The 19,164-nt window shown below is 50.4% G+C and overlaps 1 pseudogene; it reads right to left on the bottom strand.

Annotated features, from left to right (window-relative positions):
- Positions 1 to 6,871: 6,871 nt before the first annotated feature.
- LOC131578483 (bifunctional heparan sulfate N-deacetylase/N-sulfotransferase 3-like) lies at positions 6,872 to 18,438 on the bottom strand (annotated as a pseudogene).
- Between the last annotated feature and the right edge of the window lie 726 nt (positions 18,439 to 19,164).

Below are 19,164 nucleotides of genomic sequence, written 5' to 3'. Positions count from 1 at the left end.
CGGGCCGGGGCCCGCACAGCGCCGAGCGGGGATCCCGAGCGAGACCCCCGGGACAGCGGCACCCGCGGGGCGGGACAGGGGCGGGATGGGACAGGGATGAGATGGGGGCGGGACAGGGATGGGACAGGGGCGGGATGGAACAGGGATGGGACAGGGGCGGGATGGAACAGGGGCGGGACCGGGGCGGGTCGGGATGGGACAGGGGCGGGCCAAGGGCCGGGGCGGGGCCGGGCAGGTGCTCGGGGTTTGGGGCGGGCGGGGCCGGGCTCAGGTGCGCGGGGCGGGGCCGGGCAGGTGCGCGGGGCCCCAGGGCGGCTGCGCGGGGCGGGGCCGAGGGGATTTAAGGCCCGGAAGTCGCTCCCGGCGCCATTTGCTCCCCAGCGCTCGGAGGTGCCGGCACGGGCCGGGCCGGGCTCCCCGGCGGGGCCCAGGTGAGGCGCGGGAGCCTCGGCTTCCCGCCCCTGCTTCTCTCTTCCCCTTCTTTCCTCCCTCCCTTCCTTTCTCCCGCTCACCTCCGTCTCCTCCCTCCTCTCCGCAAACCCCCCTTTCCTCTCCCCCGTTGCTCTTCTCTTCCTCCCCTGCACCTGGGTCCTGTCTCTCCTCCCTGCACAGCCCGACCCTCCAGTGTATCCCTCCTCCTCCCCCCGCTCCTTCTCCCCTCCTGAGCTCCCCTTCCCTCCTCTCCCTGCCCCATCCTGCGCACCCCGACCGCCCCCAGCCCTCCTTCCTCCCCTCTCCTTCCCCCGGGCACCCAGCCCGAGCGCCCCCCATTCCCGCTCGGCCTTTCCCAGCTGCACCTCCCTCTCGTGCTTCCCTACAAACGCCGAGCCCGCTTCTGTTCCTCTTTCCCCTTCTCCCTCCGCTCTGTGCCCCCGCTGAGCTCCGCTCCTGCTCCCTTCTGCCTCCCTCCCTGTGCGCTGTCTCTCGGCCCTGTCCCTCTGTGTCCCCGTGTCCCCTTCTCCCCTTGGTCTCTGTTTGCCCTTTGCAGAGAAGCCGCGAGGTTCGGGGCGCCGGATAATAAAGCCCCGAGGGCCGGAGCCGGCGCCCCCGGCGGGAATCCCCACACGGGGCCGGAGCCCGCGGTGCGGGTCCCCCCACGCACAACACCGCCCCACACTGCCGGGTGTCCCCACATCACACTGGTGGCTGAGGGGGGCCGGGGCTGGGAGGGGGACTCAGGGTGGGCCCCTCCTCCGGAGGGGTCTGGGGTGGGTTAGCGAGGGTTGGGGGCTGGGGGGCTTTGGGAAGGGCCCTCTCGTTAGGAGGGGGTCCAGGGTGGGGGGTGCGGGGGGGTTTAGGGTGGGCCCCCTCCTCTGGAGGGGGTCCTGGGGGGGAGGGTTTGGGAAGGGCCCCCTCGTTAGGAGGGGGTCCCGGGTGGGGGGTGGGTCAGGGAGGGCCCCCTCCGGAGGAGGGGTCCCGGGGAGGGGCGGGGGGCGGGGCCCCCTCCGGAGGGGGGGGTCCGGGGTGGGAGGGGCCGGGGATTCCGCCCCCTAAGCCCCTCCCACCTTGGCCCCTCCCCTCCGGGCGGGGCCCGGCCCGGCCCCTCCCCAGGACCCCTCCTCCGGACAGGGGCCCTGGGGGGGGAGGGGGGCGGGGTGGGTGGGGGGGAATAGGAGGGGGAGTGCGGTCGTTTGACACAAATGTGCGATTACGGTTCAGACTGACGTGACCCCGCCTGCTGCCCCCCCCACCCACCCCGCCCCCCTCCCCCCCAGGGCCCCTGTCCGGAGGAGGGGTCCTGGGGAGGGGCCGGGCCGGGCCCCGCCCGCAGGGGAGGGGCCAAGGTGGGAGGGGCTTAGGGGGGCGGAACCCCCCAGCCCCTCCCACCCCGTTCCCCCCCTCCGGAGGGGGCCCCGCCCCCCGCCCCTCCCCGGGACCCCTCCTCCGGAGGGGGCCCTCCCTGACCCACCCCCCACCCGGGACCCCCTCCTATCGAGGGGGCCCTTCCCAAACCCTCCCCCCCAGGACCCCCTCCAGAGGAGGGGGCCCACCCTAAACCCCCCCGCACCCCCCACCTGGGACCCCCTCCTAACGAGGGGGCCCTTCCCAAACCCCCCCATCCCAAACCCCCCCAGCCCCCCAACCCTCGCTAACCCACCCCAGGACCCCTCCGGAGGAGGGGCCCACCCTGAGCCCCCCTCCCAGCCCCGGCCCCCCTCAGCCCCCAGTGTGATGTGGGGACACCCGGCAGTGTGGGGCGGTGTTGTGCGTGGGGGGACCCGCACCGCGGGCTCCGGCCCCGTGTGGGGATTCCCGCCGGGGGCGCCGGCTCCGGCCCTCGGGGCTTTATTATCCGGCGCCCCGAACCTCGCGGCTTCTCTGCAAAGGGCAAACAGAGACCAAGGGGAGAAGGGGACACGGGGACACAGAGGGACAGGGCCGAGAGACAGCGCACAGGGAGGGAGGGAGGCAGAAGGGAGCAGGAGCGGAGCTCAGCGGGGGCACAGAGCGGAGGGAGAAGGGGAAAGAGGAACAGGAGCGGGCTCGGCGTTTGTAGGGAAGCACGAGAGGGAGGTGCAGCTGGGAAAGGCCGAGCGGGAATGGGGGGGGCTCGGGCTGGGTGCCCGGGGGAAGGAGAGGGGAGGAAGGAGGGCCGGGGGCGGTCGGGGTGCGCAGGATGGGGCAGGGAGAGGAGGGAAGGGGAGCTCAGGAGGGGAGAAGGAGCGGGGGGAGAAGGAGCGGGGGGAGAAGGAGCGGGGGGAGAAGGAGCGGGGGGAGGAGGAGGGATACACTGGAGGGTCGGGCTGTGCAGGGAGGAGGGACAGGGGAAGACGCAGGTGCAGGGGAGGAAGAGAAGAGCAGCGGGGGAGAGGAAAGGGGGGTTTGCGGAGAGGAGGGAGGAGATGGAGGTGAGCGGGAGAAAGGAAGGGAGGAAAGAAGGGGAAGAGAGAAGCAGGGGCGGGAAGCCGAGGCTCCCGCGCCTCACCTGGGCCCCGCCGGGGAGCCCGGCCCGGCCCGTGCCGGCACCTCCGAGCGCTGGGGAGCAAATGGCGCCGGGAACGACTTCCGGGCCTTAAATCCCCTCGGCCCCGCCCCGCGCAGCCGCCCTGGGGCCCCGCGCACCTGCCCGGCCCCGCCCGCCCCAAACCCCGAGCACCTGCCCGGCCCCGCCCCGCGCACCTGAGCCCGGCCCCGCCCGCCCCAAACCCCGAGCACCTGCCCGGCCCCGCCCCGGCCCTTGGCCCGCCCCTGTCCCATCCCGACCCGCCCCGGTCCCGCCCCTGTTCCATCCCGCCCCTGTCCCGCCCCTGTCCCATCCCGACCCGCCCCGGTCCCGCCCCTGTCCCATCCCGCCCCTGTTCCATCCCGCCCCTGTCCCATCCCTGTCCCATCCCGCCCCTGTCCCGCCCCGCGGGTGCCGCTGTCCCGGGGGTCTCGCTCGGGATCCCCGCTCGGCGCTGTGCGGGCCCCGGCCCGGCCCGGGCGCTCTCGGCGGGGCCGCTCCGAGCCCGGGGCGCTGCGGCGGGGCCGGGCCGGGAGCCGGAGGTTCGCGCCCGGCTCCCGCTCCGGCCGCTCGGGGCCCCGGGCACGGTCCCGCTCCGGCCGCGGGGAGCCGGGGCTCTGCCGGTGCCGGGGCAGCCCCCGGGGCCCCGAGCGGAGCCCGACGCGCCGGGCCGGGCTCTGCCCCTGGCCCCGAACGCGGCGTTCGGGCTCCGCTCTCAGCCCCAAACGCGGCTCCGCCGCCGGCCCCAGAGGCAGCTCCGAGTCGCCGGCTCCGAGCTCTCCGTGGCGCCGGGCCAAAGGCGGCCCTTAGAGCTGAGCGGCTGCGACTGACGCTGCCCGAACGAGCCCGCTCTGAACACCAAAGCACCGCAGCTGGCGTTTACTTCAAGCCCCCCGAACACGAGGCTCTGTGAAGCCAAATCCCCAGAACGCGGGACTTGGTCTCTGCCTCAAGCCCCTGAAATGCAGAACTTGCTCTCTGTGAGCCCAGATCTCTCGGAGGGACCGGGCTTTCACATCCCCAAATCTCAGCTCGGTTCATCGCTGTCTGCACTTGGCCAGCGCAGCCTGGCTTTGAGAGTCAATCGGCGGCACTTGCTCTCTGAAGCCTGGACTCGCTTGCTCGGACCGAAACCCCGAAACCAGGGCTCAGTCACTGTGCCTGAACCCCAAATCCAGCCCGGACACGAGCCCGGTTTCAGAGTCCAAAACGCACGATTCGGTCTCTGGTTTTAAGCTCTGAGCCTGAATTTTGAGCCCCTCAAACGCGGCACTCGCCGCCCTTTGTGAAGCCCAAAACTGATGGGGTGAGTCGGGTTCTGAGCTCCCAAAACACAGCCAAGGGTCTCTGTGAGGCACAGCTACAGGACTGGGGCTCAGCTCCGAGCCCCCAAAGGCAGCGCCGGCTGACTCTGGGAGCCGCAGCATCCCTGAAGCCCGGCCGGCAGCTCCGCACCAGCAGCAGCAGCATCGGGAGGGGAATCAGAGCCATTTCCCCGGCTCCTAAGGCAAAGCAGATGAAGCAGGAGGGCCTGAAAATCAATCCAAACTTGCTTTTGCATCGGTTTCAGCTGGGACTTCTCATTTCTTCTAATTTCAACTTGGTTATGATCATCAGCAGTGGCTTAGGAACGGCTTCTCTCTGCACTGCGCGGCTCCGGGGCTGTCCTTAGGCACAGGCAAAGCCGTACTGCTGCTTCCCGGGGAATCCAGGCTTGGCACATCCCAATAAAACACCATCGTCAAAGCCAGGAATGCCACACCAACTTTATTTGATAAAACACGATGAGAGAGAGCCCCGAGCCGCGGAGCTGGGAGCAAACAAATCCCGTGGAGCAGTCAGCTCCCGGCTTCTCTAACAGCCAGGAGTGGCCCCGGCTGTGCAACTGCCCCAGGTGCTTCTGCTCAGGAGAAGAGAAAAAAAAGAAAAAAAAGAGAAAAATTTACAAAAAATAAATATTTTTAAAAGGGGAAAGAAAGAGGGAAAAACAGTAAAAAGGAAAAGAGAAAAAGTAAAAGAAAGAGCCTAAAATAATAAAGTAGGGGTGCAGAAGAAGCGAAATGCAGATTGAACCCTTCCATGCACACAACAGGCAGCTGGGCAGGGGGTAAAGCTGATGAAGCAGCAAAAGTGACCCTCAAAGCACTCTCCAAATAACTAAAAGCCAAAGCAACAAACCAAAAACCCCAAGCAAATGCCCAGCCAATCCCTGCTGGATGCAGGAGCCAGTCTGAGCTGCTGGAAGCCGAGCAAGACAGAAATCCTGCAGGGGCCCCTCCTGTGGCACTCGGCCCAGGTGGGAAAGCCCTGGCCAGCCCCCCGTGCCTTGGGCGAGCTCCCGGTGACCTTTGGGAGCAGAGAGTGGGGCAGGGGCTGGGAATGAGCTGCTGCCATGGAACGGCTCCCGGTGTTCCGGGAGAAACCGCTCCTCTCTTGGCTCCCAGCTCTCCTTGCCTTCCATGGGCAGCGTCTGCACCTGCTCTGCACCTGGGGGGAAAAGGTGTGCAGGGAGCTGGGCACACCTCGGGCACGGCCTTCAGCCCAGGCCTTGGCTTTCCATCTCCCCCCATCCACTCCTCAAAGCCAAGGAGGTGCCTAAAGAATTAGCAATTCCAACAGAGCTGACACATAATCCCCGGGAAGGGGCAGCCCCCAGTCTGGGACCTGCTCTGCTTCTTTTCTGGCTGTTTCCCAAGGAAAATGCTGCTCTTTCTCATAGTGCCACAGATGCCCATTTGGAGGTGATGGAAATCAGAGGCAACTCAGGGAAACGGGAAAGGCTTAAGGAACTTCTTCAGCTGCACCAGCAGCGATGGAGAAAACCCACAGCTCCTTCTTGTGTTTAGTGACCGCCCAGAGCAGCAGGAGAAGCTTGGTTTGTGTTCTGTACGGGGACAATTGTGTTGGAATCCCTTTGTGCTCGTCTTCAAGTGAATGTGTCCCATGGTGGTGCCAATATTTCATGGAGGTAGTAGCTCCTGTTCTTTTTCCCCTATTAAATGCTGTCCTTACCTCAATCTGAAGTGCCGGTGCACACTGGAGGATGGAAGGATGCACACTCCAAGGATGAAAGCAGGACTCCTGAATCAGATGGATGGCCCTGGTGCTGCAGGTCTGGGTGCACAGCACCCATGGCACTTGCTGAAAAAGATCCAGCTTTCCATTTGTCAAGCACTTTGTAAATGTTCTGCAGAGATCTGTGGCTGTGGCTCCTCAAATATCTGGTTAATAACTACTGCATTTTGGGGGTTTTTAAACAGTGTTTAACAGAGTTAACAACACACCTACCCACCTGTCCTCCTGCTTCTTGTTCTCCTTTTCAATGATTTGAAGCAGGTGATTTTTCTATCTCAGTATCACGGTGACATCAGGATCTGCTCTGGCTGTTCTATTTCATGTGTCAGGAGTGACCTTCCACCTCCATTCCATTCCTTGGGATCTGCTTTCTCAGCAGGGCCATTTATGATCGCTTGTCTTGGATTTTATCTATTGCCTTTCATTGTCTATCTCAGACATTTTCATGCTTGCACTGAATCAAAAGTGACAAGAAGTGATGGAATGTGTTGCTGGAAACACTTTTGGCAATGCCTGATTGCAGAAATGTTACTTGATGAGCCACAGGCCATCCTGGGGGGCACTTTGGGGTGAGGAGGGGACGGTGCCCAAGGTTTGTCATCTTTGGCTCTTCTTCTCAGCAAACGGAATGAGCCCAAATGTTTTGCATAAACCAAGTACTCAGTGAGACTCAGGGGAGACCTGGTCCTGTCCCCTGGAGCTGACAGGAGGCTGTAGCCAGGGGGGGATTTGTCTCTGCCCAAACAACAAGATTTTATGATCCCAGGCTTAAGGAAGCCTTGTCACTGCTCTCTGTTGCTCTTCAGCGGGACCACACAAGGCCAAACCAAACCTCAGTCCAAGGGAAAAGGACTAAGGAAGTGCAGAATCACCTTTTCTGCTTCAGGACAGCATCTGCAATAAACTGAATCCATAAGGGTTTTAATAATTTTGGGAGCTGTTGGCTGTAGGGTGTGTGAGAGCTCTGGTTTCTGTGTTAATTTAGTTGTCTTCAGAGTTATAGAAAGACTGAAGCGATGACTGCTTCAAGATTGCTGCGTCTGCCTCATTTCTGGAAAAGGCTGTTAAGGTTGTGGGGCTTTTTTTAAATCTTAATTTTGTTTATGACAAACAGTGCAGCAGAAAACATCTTTCTCCTACAGGTTTATCAGATTTTTAAGCAACTGAATCTGATACTTCATCTTTGCCCTTTCCATGAATAGGAGGCAAACCAGAGAATTTGTTTCTTTAGGATTCTTTGGGAACACCCTAACACATGAGTGCAAGAAGCAGAGAGAAATCCAAAAGCAAATCTGGGGCTCAGCTAATTTTTCAAGGATCAAGGACAAATGCACAAGTGTCATTTGTTTCCTGCTCTTCTATCATAAACTTCCTTTTATAATTTTTGTGTCCTGTGCCAGCAAAACTGAGTACATCCAGAAAACAAATGCAATGCAGCGGAAGGGAAACTCCAAAGGTTGTGAAGTTACCCAGAATGTGGGATACTGGTGCTCCAGTTACACAGAACTAACAGGAACAGCAATTTACCTGACTCTTCTTTGTGCAACATCAGCTTTCCTGGAGGGAGGCAAAAGGGGCTGGAAAGGCAAGTGTCTCAAATGTAAACCTGGGAATATTCCCTGGCAATCACCATTCAGGTCAGTTCTTTTATTTTTGCCAGGAGAGATGTGCAATAGTCAATGGTTGTTACTAAGAAATGTCTCTTCTTATTTCAAGCCAGAATATTCTCACTTGGCCACTGGAAGTTTCCACCCAGCAGGGAAATGCAATTAAATCCAAGTGGAAGCAGTGTCCAGCCCCCATGCAGGAAATGTATGTGCAAGCTTTAGGACTGCACGAGGGAAGGAGAGGGTATTTGCATCTCAGGTGGAAGAGATCCTCAGGTGGATCTTTCATTGCTGCTGTCACCCCAGCAAAGAGAGCTGCTCTGAGCAGGTTTAGTGCTGACAATAGCTCAGAACAGCCCCCTGCACGTATTACATTAACATGTCCTCCCTTCAGGGCAATCTGGCCCTTTGCCAACCTCCCAATGGCCATGAAAATAAACTGCAATGCAAATGATGCTGAAAAAAAAAATCAAAGGGTGAGAGTAAAACTCCTGTCTGTGGAATTCTTGATTAGTGCTTGTGGCCATCTGGCGTTGCTGTCCCTGGGGACAGTGACCTTCCTCTCCTCCCTCTGTCCCTGTTTCATTCCCTTACCTCTTTGGTTGCCACACTGGCATTTAAATGATGCCTTCTGGCTTTTAACTCCTTTCTCTTTTCTTTTTCCTCTATTTCTCTTGGTGTGGAAGTGTGCTGGAACAGAAATTTCCATCACAGCAGCACATCTGCAAATAGAAACATCACAGAGTCTCACTCAGTGTGGGCAAGCACCTTCAGCTCCAAGGAGCTGTGGAGAGCAAGCGCTCGGTCCCTTAAGGAAACGTGGAGTGATCGGTCCCTGAGACAAGAAAATCCAGACAAATGCTATGGTCAGCCCTAAGCAGGAAGATTGAAAGCCAATGACCTCCAACCTGCCATCATTATGTTCATCATTTTAATGTAATTATGGTGTGATAACGCAAAGTTGGAGTTTAGAGAGTTTAGACATTCTGCTGAGGCTGGTGACGTTACTCAGAGGGTTTTGTATCGCTCTGATGTGTCTGAGCAGGATCAAGAACTAAAAGGAAAATTTTACAGAAGCATTTGAAGACAGATTGCCCCAAAAACTGCTGCTTCTTCCCGGGGGACAAAAGATGGAACGTTTTCCTGTTGAATTCCTCTCAGAAAGCACAGCCCTACTAGCTCAGCTATGGCAAGGGTGGATATGATACACCATGGAAAGAGACAAAACCAGAAAGGTAAAAAGGTCTATCTCCCCTCCTCCCCTGAACACACTCTAAGGAAAACATTTCAAGCAATGGAATAGAGTAGAATTGGTTCCTGCCTCTGGAGTTCAGTTCTCCATTTCATCCAAGTGCTAACTGGGATGACTGGTGGTGCTGTGCAATCCTCACTGGAGGAGACTCCCCCGTACAAAGCCACCACACATCATGTGGCAGCAGCCCCACAACATCTGCAAAAGGCAGGTCCAGCACAGAGCTGATCTGGAACAGGAATCACCTCTGAGCACAGGAGACAGGAGCTGCTTTATCAGCCATGCTGCCTCTGTGGATAAATTCATGGCCTTTTTCATTTGATTGAATTGCAGAGTGCTGTGCAGGTCTCATTTCTGAAGGGTGATGGTGCAGACAGTGGTTTAAATGGTACAGTGTGTTCATCAATATGTGGTACTGCATTTACATCCCTGGAGTAAAAGAATTGGCACATATAGAATATGTTACAGGAGGGCAGCTATACAATGAAGTCATACAAATATGTAAAAGTTACATTGTTCACAAAAAAAAAATTAAATAAAAAAAGGAAGAGCTGCCATTATTGTCAATAAATACAGAACAGGAGAATATGCACCTCATCTGTCAACATCTAAAGGTCAGAGCATTTCCATCCTGGAAGTGCTTCCAAGATGGATCCTCTGAGGATTTACAGAAGCATGCTGAAGCAAAATACAAGCTGTATTTGGGGTGAGAGGACAAAAGAAGGAACTAAGAAAATTCTTCAAGTTGAGCCTCACCTAGTACCAGTTCTAGATCTCAGACAGATCTGGTGAAGCCCCAGTTGTGCTGCAATCCTCTTTCTGCACGGCCTGACGTGGTGCTTTGTGGCTGGCTGGGAACTGCTCCTTCAGGGCTTTGATTAAAACACTGTGCAAGGCAGCAGAGACTCATCTCCAGACTCCTGAGTTATTCCTGTTCTGCTGGAAGCTGACATTCCACTGACAACCAGCTCATACCTGCTTTATACTCACAGCTTTTCAGTTTCTCATCTTAGGGACAAAGACCAGAGCAATGCTTCCTTTTGTTTTTTTCCCCTAGTTTATGTTCTTTGTTGATTTGTGAAAACATCTCTCAGGATAGTTGATAACTTTTGCCTTTGTATTGCAGGCACAGTTTTTCTCCTGCTATCAGCTCCTCCAAAGCCTGAAAGATTAACCTTTTTTTTTCCCCTCACTTGCTAACAATGTAGGTTGCCTTCCTGCTACTCACTTAGATGGCATTTCTGCCATGTTGGATAGAAAGGAATAAAAAGGGAAGAAAGCAGCAAGAGGCCCCCAAACTGCCACTGTTTCCTATTTTAGGCACTTCACATTGCAAAGAAATCAATTCCTGTAACTCCCATCCTGGGAACACCTAAAATCTGAGGTTCATCTAAGCTCCACGGAATGAGACTTAGAGAGTGTCATTTTAATGCACTTTTAGGATTGAGACCTAGGCTGAAATGATATGAAACTAATTGTTTTGAAGTTCCCTGATGCATGAGCCTTGATTTTTCATCTGATATGAAAAGTTGTCATTCATCTTTACTTCTTTCTTTTGCCCTTTAGCCAATTAGATACTACAAACTTCAAATTCCAAAACTGCAGCTTTCTGCCTTAATTTAAGGTCAACAAAATGATGCTGCAGCCTCTGACTGTTTAGTAGGGGTTATTGCATGAAATGAACAACACAAGTGCACAGGCAGAGTGAGATAAAGGCAAATCAAAGCATTTCATCTGCAACTTTTCACCTTCTACAAATCATCTTGGAAAAATGCAAATCACCCCACACTGCAGTTCACTTGTCTCTCAGTTTCTGCCCCATTAAACAGCGTCGTGTCCCCTGAAGTCTCTTCCAGTTTCTCACACTTGGAAGTTCAATTGACTTGAACAGCAATTTTCCTTAAGGTCTATCAACACAGATGAATCGGCAGACCCCTAATGCATGGCTTAAAACTATCTTTTATACAATATTGCCCTCTATGGGAGCCCCAAGATGTAACAGATCTACAACAGAAATACGGATGCTGATGCTCTTTGCTCCTATTCCATTTTTTTGGGCATAGGATCTACTTTCCTAAAACACTCCTCTTGAACATAAAAGCTTTATGCCACCAGGAGAAACCAACTTACTATCCTCTCACCATTTAATTTATTTCTTTCAAGCCTGCACTTCAAATTGTTTAACAGGTATCTCTGCTACTGCTATTTACATTTTAGGTGACCATTTCAGTTCACAGAAGCCCTGCTGCTCTGTGTGTGTCAGCATTTCAGGCACACTTAAAACCAGCAAATGAACAAAACTGAGACCCAAAGTGCCACATCACTGGGATGGGTAGGCAAACAGCATTTGGAATATTATTTCTCAAGTGCCCCAAAGTCTTCTGAGAGCAAAGATGCCACTCCAAAATATCACGGCAGATATTTTGAAATGGAACCTGCTGAACATTAGGAAAGCAGGAAAGTAGGAATGAGCAAGATGAAGAGGTACAATGGTTAAGTACCAAGTTCTTATTCACTTGGAGTGAATTATTCCATCCATGTTTTTCTTTCCTCATTTTAATTAAGTCACCTTTGTTTTCCTTCCATGAGAAAAATATATTGTCAAAAAAAACCCCCACTCAAAAGACGATTGGAGAGCAATCACCACTGGGCATTGTTCACCTGGAACTGCATTGCATATTCCAACCAAAAACCCAACCATTCCTTCTGCTACCATCCTGATATTTTAATGGTAGTGCTGAAAGCCTGTAAGCAATTCCTACCTCAAGAAAAGGGAATCAATAGTGGTTAGACATTAAAAGCATTGCTTTAGCTTATTAACTCTGTTCCAGCAGATGTTGTAGAGAGATTGCACATCTCTAAAGAAGCCCAGTGCAAAGTAAATATAACATCATGATCTTGATTTCCCTTGTCAGACTACAGCATTTTCAAGTCTTTAGCCTCCCTTTTGCTGAACCCAGGTCTGTGTGGGTTATTTTTCATTTTATTTTGAAGCACAGCCTAGTCACATCAGTCTAAAAACAGACCTCAGGGCACACTTCCATTTCCCATTTCAGGATTTCCCACCCTACTGGAGCATTAGCATGAAGCCTCCTCCTATAGCACCGGATAAAGCGGGAAACAAATTATAAGAGGGCGACCTAAAAGTTTTTTAAAAAACTTGCTAGGAGGTGAAACAAAACACTGTACAACAGGATGAATTCATGACAGTAATTCTAGAACACCGGTTTGGTGGTGCTTTAGTATCCAATTTTTCACTTTGAGGGTTCTTTAAGGTTTAAATGATGGTATAGAAAAAGCTCTGCTTGTGCAAGCTAACCTAGAAAAAAAGTCATCCTCAGAATGCAATGGAAGCTTGATATCTAGATGGCAAGGACAGAAGAGCAAAAAGAGAAAGATAAATGTTCTTTGTAGTTCCTCCTTTGAAACTACCATTCCTGGTTTCACCTTTGATTCAGAAGTGGATTAGAGTATTAAAAGAGTCTCTGTAGACATGTTAAAGGGGACTCCCACTGGAGCTCTGGTCTAATTAAGCTGCTTTATGAATCATTCCAGTTTGACTAACTTGAGTTAGTCTTCTAAAAAAATATCACTTAATACATCAAACCGAGAGTTCAAGCCCCTTTGTTTTTAATAATCAAAGAAGAAACGCTTGGGTTTGAGATTTGTAAGCTATCACTGCACTTTATGGATGATCCTCTTGATGATCATTGCTTTGCCAGCAGCTGACCTGCATTGCTCTTTAGGAGAAGCCCCCTTTCCCCTGCCCATCTCAGCAGCCCTGCTACAGCTCAGACACGCAGCTGAGGTGACAGCAGAATGCTGGTGTTACCCAGAGACAACAGTCCCAGCCCATGGAAACCATCAGTCAGCATTTTGCTGCTGGCTCGGCTGGAGACCATCAGGAGCTGGGGAATGTTTCTGCTGGAGCTGATGCAGGGAACAGCAGAGCACTGCCCAGCCCTGGAAGGAGCCCCTTGCTGTAGAGCAGTGCTGCACAAAACCTGTTCCCCTTCTGATCACTCCCTCGGCCAGCCTGAACTCGGGCTGGGAGCAGATGCACAACGGGGTGACAACACTTCTGCCTGCAGCACTGGGGACCAGAGAAACCCTGGCATGGTCTCTGATGGAACACAACCCTTGTGAGTCACACAGCAAATGGTTCTCTATGTTCACACAAAAAAGGGAAAATGGGGGCACAACCCAAGCTCCTGGATTAGTGTCTGTGACAATCTGCAATGGAGGAGGGGCAGCAGCCAGCTTTTCTGCCTGAGGCACTTGGATGAATGGGACTTGGACCTGCTTTTGGTCTTGCTTGTGCAAGGATTTACAAAACTAGACGGACTTGCTTATCAGCAGGGAGGTCACAAAAAGAGTCATGATGGAAACAGACCAAAGGGGATGCAGCTCTTCCACAGTGTTACAGGTGCAAACAACAAATGACAAGAGGGCTGAGCAGAGCTGAAATCTGCTTACTGCTTCACTCTCTCCTATGACATTGAAGCAAGGCCTAGGAAAAACCTCTTCTCTCTCTAAGCTCCACTCCTACCCCTTTTGACTTCCCAGGAGCTGTCTGCTACTTCAGGCCAAAGCAAAACCTGGGAAGGATTCTGTCAGGAGAATCGTGGGACAGAGCCCAAGAAGCTTTATGGATACACAAAGCCATCCATCCATCTCTCTCACACATCACGAGCCCTTGTCTCGGTGTCACATGGGAAGTGGTGACAAAGATCAGGCTGTGGATTAAGCACCAACTCATTTCTTGCTTTGATGCTATCTCAATAAGAGTACTTAGAACCCCACAGTTTATATTTTCAGAGTTGAGTAAGCACTTAAGACATAAAACAGTAATGTAATTAGAGATATGTGGAGCAGCTCTAATGCTAGATGTAAATGAATGGATGTTGGTTTAACAGATGTTTCCACATTAGTTTCTATCAGCACACTCTCTGAAACTAATACATCCAAAGCCATACAGGAACAAAGCCACACTAGGATATCAAAGGTATCTTACAGAGGAATAAAAGTATAAGATAAAGGTCATTACAGAACTGGTATGCACTGATTTGCCTTTATCAACTGTACAAGTGTGTCCAGACATAAAGAGGGGAAAAGAGAAGCTGGAAAAGACACTGTATAGCTGGACCAAGTCAGCAGTCAGGGAATCTAGCTGGGTTTTTTTCACTTTTTTTTAATTTGACTGGAGGACTGAGCAGCATTTTTGCCGTTGATGTTGTTGCAAATCAGCACTTGATGCTGAAGCAGACCACTAGCAGCATGTTCTCCCCTGATATCTGGGAAATAAGAATAACCCACGACAAGGCAGGCACTGCCAGTAGAAGACATGAGTGCCCTAGCTGAGTTCTAATGCGTGAAACTCAGCTCCAAGTGTATCCATATTTCATCCCTACATTTCTGATTCTGGAAAACCTCTAACACATTTTGAGCCAGAGCCCAAAGATTCAGATGAAAAACTCTAACAACTTCTTGAGACATCAAGAAAACAAACTAGACTTTTCTTAATGAAATATATGAACACTCCAAGAACCCCAAACCACATTCTGGTATGCCTTTATGTTTCTCACACTCGTGATGCCAGTCTAATTAAGTTCCGCATATCTCAAGTTGCTGCTGGAGAATTAAGACTAATCTATAACTCTTCTAAGTTGTCATAGTTCCTCTGAAATCAATGGATGTTTTGACAGCTTACACCATCTGAGGAACTGCTCTGTGTGTCGAGTAAGACACAGTGCTGTTTAATTACAGGGAGGTTCAGAAGCAGTCTCCACAGCTCAAGAAAAAACCAGTTCTTCCAGGAATGGTCATTTCTTGTTTCTATCCAACTCATTATGAACTTCAGTGTCAAAAGCCATCTTTCCTTCAGTGAAGACCATCACTGTGTCTCCAGCTGAAAGAAAAGGTTCTATCTCTTGCAGTAAATTTTGAAACACGCCCTTGGTGCTGCGAGGAGAAGTAAGGAGCCCCTATTCCAGTGTCATCAGAGCACTGAGATAACAGTGGGGAGACTGGGAGCAGCCAGACTACAGAAACTCCACACAGGAGCAGCAGGACATGGATCCAGATATTCCAGTGGAAGTTTTCAGATAGTCTGGAAGAGCAAACCAGGGGGATACTGTGTGTTTACACACAAACTTCTGAGAGGATTGACTTGCTCTGCCTCATATTTAGGAACATGATTTGCTAGTAGGCTTGGCAGTGCTGGATTAATAGTTGGACCCCATCATCTCAAAGGTCTATTCCAAACTAAATGGTTATAGCATTCTATGTTTCTAACCACAGAACTGCAGGAATTGTGTTTTCCACATTTGGGGATGCAAAGATGAAAACTTTAAAAATGTTCACAGACATTGTAGCGATTGGTGTGTAAGCTGCAAGATTTGGACAGAGCACAGCAACACTTCCTTACACCAAACCAACAAAGCACAACAACAAACAACCACCTAAAAAACCCCCTCCAAAACCCAAAAAACCCAACCACCATCAAAGCCACAGTTCCAAATCCAGAAACAGATGTTTTTCAGAAAGTTTTGTTCTAAGTAATGCTATGTTTTATCTACAAGCTTTGCACTACCAAAATCAGTAGAATCAACTGTTGTGATTGCCTGCCTATACAGGGAGGAAATGGACCACATGAGGATTAACAGGTACAGAATAATGTACACCACCTAATGCAAAATCTGTGCCGCAGGTTAAGAGCCAGAAAAACATACATGTTTTTATTAGAAATGTGTGCCTAGTGGAAATGAGCGAATCTTGAGTACTGAAATGATACAAAGTCTACATTTAGAACCTCTTTTCACACTTGCAGCGCCCAATTCTCTGTCACAGTCACTGCAGCAGAACTCACTAAAACTCTTGTTTAATGAGATGTCATTTATTTGCAAATACACTTTACAATAACGTGTTTCCAACTACTGCAAACTGATTTTGTTTCATTCCTTCCACATGTCATTGTGCCACCGAGGAGAACTCCTTTGATATTAATAGTAATGAAGATGCATTGCATCTGACAGCCCTAACAACATGTTTAATACAACATTTTAACTCTAAGTAGATGAAGACTCAGAAGGGAACACTTTTTTCAGATTCCATTGTTTCAGAACACAGTTCTGTATAAATGAAATTATCCCACTTAAAAGTTATTTCCACTTTGATATTACTTCTATTTAATGGGACAGTTTTATTTTGGGAAGATTACTTTCTGACATACTGCAAATTATTTTCCCCAAACAATATGGTTTATCCTTCTCTATCTGCTGTAACCAAATTTGTCTCAATAGTCTCCTGCTTCTGGTATATAACTCTGGCAATTCAACATCCCAACTTCTTTTCAAATGACAATCCTAAGGTGTCACTTGCAAAGACAAACAATACAAAACGTGCTGTCTCCGACTGCTACTGCACAACTCAGTGATGGATTTATTCAGGCTTTATTTCAGCCACCTTGTTACCAGAAAGTTCTGCTCCTGCAGAACAACACAAGTTCTGCCAGTGATGCTGGCCAGACTTGACTTTTTTCCTGCCATCTGAGTTTCCATTCAGGAGACTCTTCAAGGATGCTCACTCACCTAACTCAAACACTGCCATCCTCTTCTCCATGGAAAAACCATTTAGGAAGCTTCACCTTTATTTCTGCTCTCTCCCATGGGATTTGTTTGCCTAAGGAAAACACCTACTTAACAAGGAGGTAAATCTCATTTTTAAGTGCATGGACAGAGAATGGTTTGGAAAAGAGCAAATGCAATTTTAAAACAAATTAAAAGTTTAACCGCAGGGTCAAACCTTTCATTTAAGAGAGCAAAGAATGCAGAGCTGCTGTGGCTTGACAAGTGTATTAACACTGAAGAAACCCAAAAACTTGGTTAAAAATGAAACAAAAATGACCCACTGCATGCAGTGCTGTCCTTGGCTTTCCTTCTTGCAGTTCCTCATCCCATTAACAAACTTCTAAGAAAACATTCTCCCTTATCTTTAGTGCAAACAGGGCAACAATCAGGATGTTAGAGATTTGCAGCTTCTAGACCAAGTTGAGAAAGGTGATCTCCTATTTCCTGCTTTGGGACAACACTCCTCACAAAAAGCACACAAGAAACACAGGAAGAAATAATGGGAAGATGTTAGTGCCACTGACCAACCACTGTCACCTCACTTGAACAGCACAACAGAGTGGAAAAGGACCTTCAGGAATGTACAGCTCTAAACATTCAAATGGAAATTGTCCAGTCATTTACTGACAGCTTTTAAGAGCAATATTAGCACAAACCCTCCCTGCAAGCAAGTGCCATATAACAGAGATGAGAGAGGTGAAATGCTGCAAACAACTCCTGACATCCAAACCTATCTCAAACAGCCAATAACCCAGTCCACTCTTCACATTTGATGCTGCCATTTACTGCTGCTCACCACATTCACCTCCTGCTTGTAAGACTCACAACAAGTGCAATAAATATGAACAGCTCCTGAGTGGAGCCCTCCAGTTCCAACCATGAACAACTATTCACTTTCAGATGAAAATACCGCTTTGCTGCATTGACCATCAGTTTGTGCACATACTTTACCTGTACATCGTTGGTGTTCATCCTTGTTCCATCCTTGCCAACGAAGATATCATCTATGTCAACCAGAATGTACCTATCCAAGGATAGGGTGAGTTTCTTTCCAGACAGGAAAGAGATGGCATCTATGAAAATCAGCTTGTGCAGCCAAAAATTCAAGTTACTGCCGAAAAGGACTCGTTGAATGCCATCGTGGAGCCCCAAGTCATGTATTACTGTGGCATAGAGAGCACCTAGAGCAGCAGGTGGAGAAAGGTTTTCTGGTGTCTTTACTTTTGCAAATATCATTGGTTGATAAGTTGTGTGATTAACCTGGAAAACGGCCCAGGCATTTCCAAGCAAGGGCCCTTCCTCAAGCTTAGAAGGTTTAGTCACATGGAGCAGTGGGGAATGAGGGTTAATGCAACAGTCCTGAACACCCAGATTGCTGTGGACATGGAAAGGAAAACCCTTCAACTCAAAGCTCTGCAAGCTGTTCTCAGTGCCTTTGTGAAATCCAATCACACCTACACCGTACTCCAGGCAGTACTTATCTAGAAGGCCTCTGTTCCAAGAGTCCATATTCACCTACTTCAGAATATTTTCATACACTATGAGAGCGTATTTGCCTCTGCTTTTGTCTAGAAGCACTGGGAGGTCACCTTTCCCAGATGCAATCTCAAGGTGAAACTGAAACCTGCTGGATTCCAGAATGGTTATTATATCTTGGCCTAAGCTTGAGTGCTGGCTTTCCACAAACACCAGCACTACCAGCTCTGTCCTCAGGGGATCGATGGGCTTCGTGCTCTTCATCTCCATCAGCTTGTATGGCAACGGTTGAGGATCACCACATTCCACTTCTGAAGAGGTTTCAGGAAGCTCATTCTCCTCTTTGTAGCCATTATACAAGTAGTAGGCAGAAATAACTATGCTCACCATACAAAAAGTGGCCAGCAAAATTACTCTTCTTTGCAAATGTCTGTCAAGTTTCAGGATAAAACTCATGGTGTTTACTTGCCTTAGATAGCTCTCAACAGCAGCATGAAAAACAAACACAGATTCTCAACAACTTGTTCCAGTCCTCTGAAATATTTCTGTCACCATTGCAGCACACACATCTGTCTTCCACAGAGCTTTACCCAAGGTATGGTCTAGAAGAAAAGAAAATCAGAGATTTAATTGAGGCAGCACCTTGTGAAGTATCACCTGCTTAAACTAATGGGGAGTAAAGAAACCACTGCCAGCCAGAGAGTTGGAGACCAACAGCTCCAAATCTTGCAATAATGTATTTTTTTCCCTGCTCCCACTACTTGCCACGTGCATTTGAAGGTCTCTGAATCTCACAGGTTCCTCAGCTCAGAGGATCAAATAAAGTAGGAAGAGGTACTGAAAAGCAAGGCGTAAAAGCAAAGTATTTACTGTGCTTTAGAAATTATTTTCACCTAAAGATAAAAGTTAACTCCCAAGTAGACAGCTGCTAACAACCAAAATACTGAAGAAAATTTATCAACTTCTTCCTTCTACTCCTAAAAAGCTGGGGGAACATGATTAAACAAATTTTATCTTTTATTAGTTTTCCCAAGAACTAAGAACATACACAACTGTTGTACAAACATACACTGATGCACTCTATATTACATCTACTGTAGGAATGTTTTCAAAGCAAAACCTCCTTCCTGCAACATCAGAGGAAAACAAAGCATTTCTCTGGACTGTGGAGTCTTGCAGACT

Source organism: Poecile atricapillus, chromosome 4 (assembly GCF_030490865.1).
Source record: "Poecile atricapillus isolate bPoeAtr1 chromosome 4, bPoeAtr1.hap1, whole genome shotgun sequence".
Taxonomy (NCBI): Eukaryota; Metazoa; Chordata; class Aves; order Passeriformes; family Paridae; genus Poecile; species Poecile atricapillus.
This window is presented reverse-complemented; position numbering and strand designations above follow the sequence as displayed.